The following is a 7654-nucleotide window of genomic DNA, read 5'->3' as shown; positions in this document are numbered from 1 at the left end:
ATCACCATGCACAAAACTCAAGTCCAAATGGATTAAAGACATCAACATCAATCTGTCCACTTTGAACCTGATAGAAGAGAAAGTGGGAAGTAGTCTACAAGATATAGGCACAGGAGGCCACTTCCTAAGTAGGACCCCAGTAGCACAGACAATAAGAGAAACAATGAATAAATGGGACCTGCTGAAACTGAGAAGCTTCTGTAAAGCAAAGGACACTGTGAGTAAGACAAAAAGGCTGCCTTCTGACTGGGAGAAGATCTTCACCAACCCCTCATCAGACAAAGGTCTGATCTCCAGAATATACAAAGAACTCAAGAAACTAGACATCAAAACTCTAATTAACCCAATTAAAAAATGGGGGTACTGATCTGAACAGAGAATTCACAACAGATGAACTTCGAATGGCCAGAAGACACTTAAGGTCATGCTCAACCTCCTTAGCGATCAGGGAAATGCAAATCAAAACCACTTTGAGATACCATCTTACATCTGTCAGAATAGCTAAACTCAAAAACACCAATGATAGCCTATGCTGGAGAGGATGTGGAATGAGGGGAACACTCATCCATTGTTGGTGGGAATGCAAACTTGTGCAGCCACTGTGGAAATCAGTGTGGCGGTTTCTCAGGAAACTGGGAGTCAACCTCCCTCAGGACCCAGCAATTCCTCTCTTGGGAATATACCCTAGAGATTCCCGAACATACTACAAAAGTGTTTGTTCAACTATGTTCATAGCAGCACTATTTGTAATAGCCAGAACCTGGAAACAGCCTAGGTGCCCCTCAATAGAAGAATGGTTAAAAAAGGTGTGGAACATATACACATTAGAGTTTTACTCAGCGGTAAAAAAATTATGATTCTTGATTTTAAAATCATTGCATATGCATCAATAAGGTATCTTGGAAATAAAACCCAAGTTTAGAATCAAAACAAATTTTTTTTTGTTTTGTTTTTTGTTTTTTGTTTTTCGAGACAGAGTTTCTCTGTAGCTGTTGGAGTCAGAGATCCCCTGCCTCTGCATCCCGAGTGCTGGTCTTAAAGGTGTGCACCACCACCACCCGGTTTAATTTTGTTTATGTACACATAGTTTGAAGGTAACTTTATTCAAATATTTCAAGTAGGTTTATGCATGAAAGAAGATTTCTGTATGTGGATTTTTTTCCATTGTGATTTGCTGGTTTTGACATTTTATTTACTTATTTATTCATTTATATTTGTATTTTTAGACAAATTTTCTCTGTGTAGCTTTGGAGCCTGGAACTCGCTCTGTAGACCAGGGTAGCCTTGAACTCGGAGATCTGCCTGCTTCTGCCTCCTGAGTGCTGGAATTAAAGGCATGTGCCACCACCACCCAGCTGGCCCAAACATTCTTTGATGTGTCCTGCATCCTTTATAAGGGTGCTGTGTCTGGATCTAAGGCTCAGGTAGGAGGAAGTCAGCTTCCTGTCTTGAGTATTTTGTTGAATTTGGTCACATTTCCATAAGACAGGAACTTAATTCTAACGCTTAAAAAATAGGAGATTTTGAACAATTACAAAAATGAAAGTAGAATCTAAATAGCTTCCTAGGAACAACCAAAGCCGAGTGATAACTCTGCTAACGGGGCCTTGGGTAAGGGGTGTCATCTAAGGGTACTACCCAGCTCACTGGACAAATAATTGTACATCCTGGAAAGAACACCTGTGCAGTCAGGAAAGTAGAGTGACAGCTAGAGACAGAAGGGTCCCTGACAGAGTGACATCTAGAGATCAGAGGCAGGAATGGAAAAGCAGAGCCTCACAACAGCTGACGATAATACTGGGAGCCCCTGCCTGAACTAACAGATCAGTGGAAGAACGGCCCAAGAGTGAAAGTAGAGATTCTGATTGTCCTGGACACAAAGTAACAGATACAGCTCCTGATGCCCTGACAAGAGAGTAAGCTGAAGGGTTCCAGACACAGAATAACCATTATAGATCTGGGGCAGCAGACAGCATGAACAACAGGTATGGATTGACGGAACTGAACCGCCAGCCACGGGGAGAAAAGGAACAGAAACTGCCAGCTTTGTCACAGCAGACAAACAGCTCCCATCAAGGGCTTAGGAAGGACAGCAAGGTGGGAGCTGATCAGGTTGCTCTAGGTTGGACTTTTTTATAGGTTCCTGTGGGCAGGACTTTCTCTCCAATTTTATTGGTCCTACTGCTAACTTTTAGCAATTTATAATTTTTGCAATCTCTTGGGGATGCATGAAGCAGTCCTTAAAGGAACCCATTCCTATTACCCAGGTCTGCACAAATTCCTCTGACTCCATGCCTTCCTAATAACATGAAGAGAGATCTTCATTATTCTTTACACTATTACCGACAGCCAACCTGAACTCCATGATATTTGACTTTTATTCTCTTTTTTCCCACTTACGGATTAAGAAAGGCTTGTGCTCTACTACTGAGCTTGACACTCTTACTTACTGTTGCACTGGAGGGCTTGTGTGCCAACAGCTTGATCTGAGGCTTTTATTTTGCTTATGTACTTGTGTATGCAAGCCTGTGATGCTATTGTACACATGGGGCAGTCGGAAGACAATTTGCAGAGTCTGGTCCCTCCTCTTGTGTGTGAGTTAGTCTTGGCAGCAAGGGTTTTCACCTAACTAACCTCAATGATCCCTATTAAAATTCTTTTAAGGTCTGGAGAGTTGACTCAGTGATTAAGAGCACTGGCTGCTCTTCCAGAGGTCCTGAGTTCAACTCCCAGCACCCACATGGTGGTTCACAACCGTCTGTAATGAGATCTGGTACCCTCTTCTGGAATGCAGGCATACATGGAGGCAGAATGTTGTATATATAATAAATAAATAAATGAATCTTTTTTTTTTAAAAAAAGACTCTTTTAAGTAGGAAAGAGAGGTAGAGCAAAACATCTCCTGAACATTAGGTCCCTGAAAACACAGTACAGTGAAAAGGAAAACAAATGTAGAAGAGAAAGAGAAACATGGAGAGAGGGATGAAGTATGTGGAGAAAGAAATACACGGAAGGAGGACGGCAAAGAGGAGAGACAGAGGGAGAAACTTCCTCCCTAAATGATCTAGTACACATCTGTATGTATAATGGATGCACAGCTGACTTTGTACCTAGTGGTTAGCATATGCACTATGACATTTCAATGTCTTAGCCCAGAATTCCATTTCCTTTTTGTCATGTTTTCATCCTTATTTCCTCTGGTATAGTTCCTCTCAGCCTTTCCACTGGCCTTATCCAAAGGAGCCACACTGCAAGGTACATATTTAGTTTTAAGCTGCCAAATAGATAGGCAAAAATAAACAAATACGTATGTGATGGATTTATGAGCACATCATGTGCATGTATGTGTGTGTGAGTCTCCTGCCTCTGCCTCCCATCACTGATTGCCAAAAGCATTATCCTTCCAACATGTCATGAACCTTAATGTGACGAAGATGGCTTTGCCATGCTTCCTCCTTCTGACGCCCCCCCTGTCTGTGGGAACTCACACTACAGAGTGCCTTAGGTTGGGCCAGCCCTGTTTCTAGTGCTCTAGAACTACAGCTGACTCAGGGCTCCCATGTCAGGACCACACGTCCTCACACCTCCAATAATCCAATTGCGTATCTTCATCACAAGAGGTCTTCTTGAAACCTAAGCCTTGGAATGAAGCTCACCCTACATGAGATGCTATATCACCATCTTGCCATCATGTTCGGATAGTGAGTCGAGGTAGAGCCTTGTCTTCCAGCCCCTGTATTCTCATAAAGGTAAAGACAGGCTTGCCCACATCAGCTGCTGTCCTTTCAGGAGGTTTCCCTAGTTGTGGTTATTAGTATACAGATTCTTTTAAAGGTGGAATCAGGTCTTCACCATGCATGGTGCTGGTTCATGGTGCATGGGATGCATAGACATTTTCATTCAGGAATACAGTAAACTTTGAAAATAATTTTGATGCTTAACCCAGAGCATACTCAAAGCTTGTCCTTGGGAGGTTGCTGTGACCACGGTAGAATATTCTGAGTCCTGAAAGTGCTGAACCGCAAATGTGGATGACGTAGCAATCACTTAGAGCATTAGACTGCTCAGAAGCTTCTTCACACGGGCCCCAGCTGCACACGGGCCCCAGCTGCACACAGGCCCCAGCTTCACATGGACCCCACACCCTCTCTTTATTTCTCCTCTGCTCATCAACAAAGCTCCATCACTGCCCTGTGGTGCGGGTGAAGGCAAACAGGATGGGAATCATGATCATAATGAGGCCCCACAACAGCATTTGGCTGGACACTCTGAGCTTCACCCCATCCTTGAGCATTAGTACCTTTATTTTGTGTGTGTGTGTGTGTGTGTGTGTGTGTGTGTGTGCGCGCGCGCGCGCTCATTAAACAGTTTACACTGTATCTTTAAAACTATACACCCAAGGCAGGGTGACAGGCCTGAGGATGAGGCTGCGGTGTCCCCAGGCTCTGTGGAGCAGGAGGGCCTGAATGCGGCTGCTCTCTCCCTGTGGCACACCCCCAGTGCAAGCACTGGAAGCTGCACCTCGTTGAACTCGCAGCTCCAGGAATGAAAATTCGGGTGCCTAGAAGCAGATTTGAGAGTTGGTTCCCTCTTCACAGTATCTTTTTTCCTATCACTTGATCAGAATCTTGATACACAATGGCAGCAGTGTGTGCGTAAAACAGGTGTTATCAAGCAGAACTATCTGGATGCATCTATTTTCAATCCCGAAGGAAGCTTTACCTAGTGTTTGTCATAAATCTACACTTTCTTCTCTTCCAGATGACTACAGCTGCCAAGTAGGGCTTGCTTTGACATCTGTCAAAGGACAGCAGTGTGCCACTACCCTTCTGTGGACATCCCGTACAAACACACAAAACCTATCCCTCAACCTGAACCTTGGAATAACAATGAAGGACTACACAAACAAACATGGAAAACCGAATTTGGAGAAAAAGAGCGACCAGCTTGAGCAAGGTCCCATGATAGAACAGGTCAGCCAGGTGTTCACCACTACCGAGCATCACTGGCCCGTCACAAACGCCGTAAGAAACCGAATCCTACAAGAGAAAGGTACTGCTCGAGATGCCGTGAGCGTCAGGGAAATGTTGCCAGCTGAGAAAATGCAAGCTGGTATATTAATTGAGATGTTATGCCAGAAAAAAATGAAAATATTGAATCAAAGAAAAATAGACACATTTATGATCTCACTATTTCCAAATGTAGGTTGCATGGGTTCAAAGCCCAAAATCATCTTCCCTGGAAAGAAGATGCTGACCACAGTCGTTAGAAGCAAGTTTCCCAATCTCATGGGTATTAGCAGAACTGGGTTGCTTGAGGACTGGAAGCCCTATGCTTAGGCTGGCTGTTAGCAGGGGTCATCTCTCAGATTCCTGAAAACTACCTGTAGTCCCATCCTTTGGGACCCGGTGGGAGCTTTACAGTGGGAACCTTTGTCTGCTTCTGTGAGTGCGAGCACAGGGGCACCTGATGATTTTTCACTTTCTCTGTCTAACATGGGATCAATCTCTCCACACCAGCACAGTCAGTGTCAGAGGATCATAGCACCACCAAGGCTCTCCTATGTCTTACAGTGTCAGAGGAGCACCACACCACCAAGGATCTCCTATGTCTTACAGTGTCAGAGGAGCACAGCATCACCACCAAGGCTCTCCTGTGTCCTTACAGTGTGAGAGGAGCACTGTACCACCAAGGCTCTCCTGTGTCCTTACAGGCTACTCATCCTACCTACAAGAGCAGATTTAGACCAGAAGTTTTTATAAGCGTGAGAAAGTCTTGGCATCCTTCCCATGACACTTGTTTACATCAACAGCAGCTTGAGATTAAATGAAACAATATAGGGCCTCATTGATTAAAAATGCTTACTCTTCTTGCAGAGGACCAAAGTTTGGTTCCCAGCACCCATCTCAGGTTACTCACAATCTTCTATAACTCGAGGTCCAGGAGATGTTGACAACTTCACTTAGCCTTCATGGGCTTTGTACTTGTGGACACACACACACACACCATATACTATGTTTTTTCATATAGAAAACAATTTTCCCTTCTGTTGTGGGACGCTGCTTGTTCATTTTTCTGGTCACCCATACTCCCAAAATAATCACTCAGAAACTGTATTAATTAAGTTTGGCCCATTAGTTCTAGCTTCTTTCTAGTTGTTACATCTTAAACTAACCTGTTTCTATTATTTTATTTTATACTTTACCATGAGGATCGTGGCCTACCAGCAAGGTTCCAGCTGGCTCTTTTCCCCCTGGTGGCTCCATGGCTTCTTCTTCACTCTGCCTTCTTTTTTCCCAGCATTCAGTTTAGTTTTCCCTGCCTAGCTCTTTTCTGCTAAGCCATTGGCCAAACACAGCTTCTTTATTCATTAACCAATAAAAGCAACACATAGACAGAAGGACTTCCCACACCACCCTTCCCTCAAGTCCTTTCAGATTCTCTTTCCTTCTCTACCCACCCAACTTTAAGTTCTTTCTCAAAAGACAAACAAAAACCAAGTTTTCCAAATCCAGGAAACAAAATAAAGCACCACCTAAAAAGAAAAAAACAAACAAACAAATGAAAGAAAGAAAATCAAAACACCAACATGTAATCAAATAAAAGGACACACACAAAAAACTGCGGAGTCCCTTATATGTTGGTCAGTTACTGAACATGAAGTCTATCATGGAGTGGTTGACACACCCAATGTCGTTCCATTGGAGAAAACTGATTTTTTTTTCTCTCCCAACATGTATAAATGACAGTTCAGTTGTTAACTTTACTTTACTTGTTAGGTTTTCATTCATTCAACAATTTTTAAAATATAACAAAACAAAACATAAGAAGATAAAACAAAAAAAACCATCACATCAAAGCTGGACAAGACAAGGCAGCCAAAGAAAAATGCCCAAGACGGCTGGAGATGTAGCAGATGCTCAGTCTTCCATCCCCAGCCCTGGGAGCGACTAAAGATGGGGCCCCATGTTAGCCAAGCCTAATCCCACCAACATTTTCAAGTTAGTCTCTCTCCTCACCTCTCACCTCCATCTCAGTTTACCTTTGTCTGACTGGTTGTTGCCTCTTACGTCATTCACATTTCTTCCCTTCTCTCTATATATTGCCACCAATGAGAAAACCCACATAGATCCAAGTCTTCTGTTTTGTAGGAACTTGAACCAAATACTAAGTGTATGCCAGAGAAGCTTCTGATTGGCCCTTGCTGTTATCTTCTGGGGAAGATTGACTCAGTGGCATGGAATTTTCCTTTGTTACCACAAAAGAGAGACTTCTCAAAGAAATATCTCCAGAATTGAAAAAGAAGAAAGAAGGGGAGAAGAATATGAAGGGAACCAAGGATAAGGGGAAGGAAGGGAAGGGAGAGATGGATGTAGGGTATGAGTTTTCAAAATGAAAACTCCATCCTGCTGTCTGCTGAGCAACCATAACACATCACGTCTCCCAAAACTTTGTCATTCCCACGTGTGTCCTCAGTGGCACATGATAACACTGGTAAAATCGAGGAACAAATGTTAGCAGTGAAGACTCCAAAGCATCATTGAAATTTAATTTTCTCTACATAAATGACTAGCCATTCAGACTAACCATTCCCCACATCTGGGAGTTACTTTTTGAAGCCTTGAAGAAACCAAGAACACAGACGTTGCCCATT

General features: G+C 43.2%; 1 pseudogene; it reads left to right on the top strand.

The window, feature by feature from the left end:
* The first annotated feature begins 1974 nt into the window (after positions 1-1974).
* LOC148121051 (large ribosomal subunit protein mL42 pseudogene) lies at positions 1975-5098 on the top strand (annotated as a pseudogene).
* The last annotated feature ends 2556 nt before the right edge of the window (positions 5099-7654 follow it).

Source organism: Myodes glareolus, chromosome 9 (genome assembly GCF_982192425.1).
Source record: "Myodes glareolus chromosome 9, mMyoGla1.1, whole genome shotgun sequence".
Classification (NCBI taxonomy): domain Eukaryota; kingdom Metazoa; phylum Chordata; class Mammalia; order Rodentia; family Cricetidae; genus Myodes; species Myodes glareolus.
The sequence above is the reverse complement of the archived record's forward strand: the minus strand, read 5'-3'. Positions and strand labels throughout refer to the sequence as shown.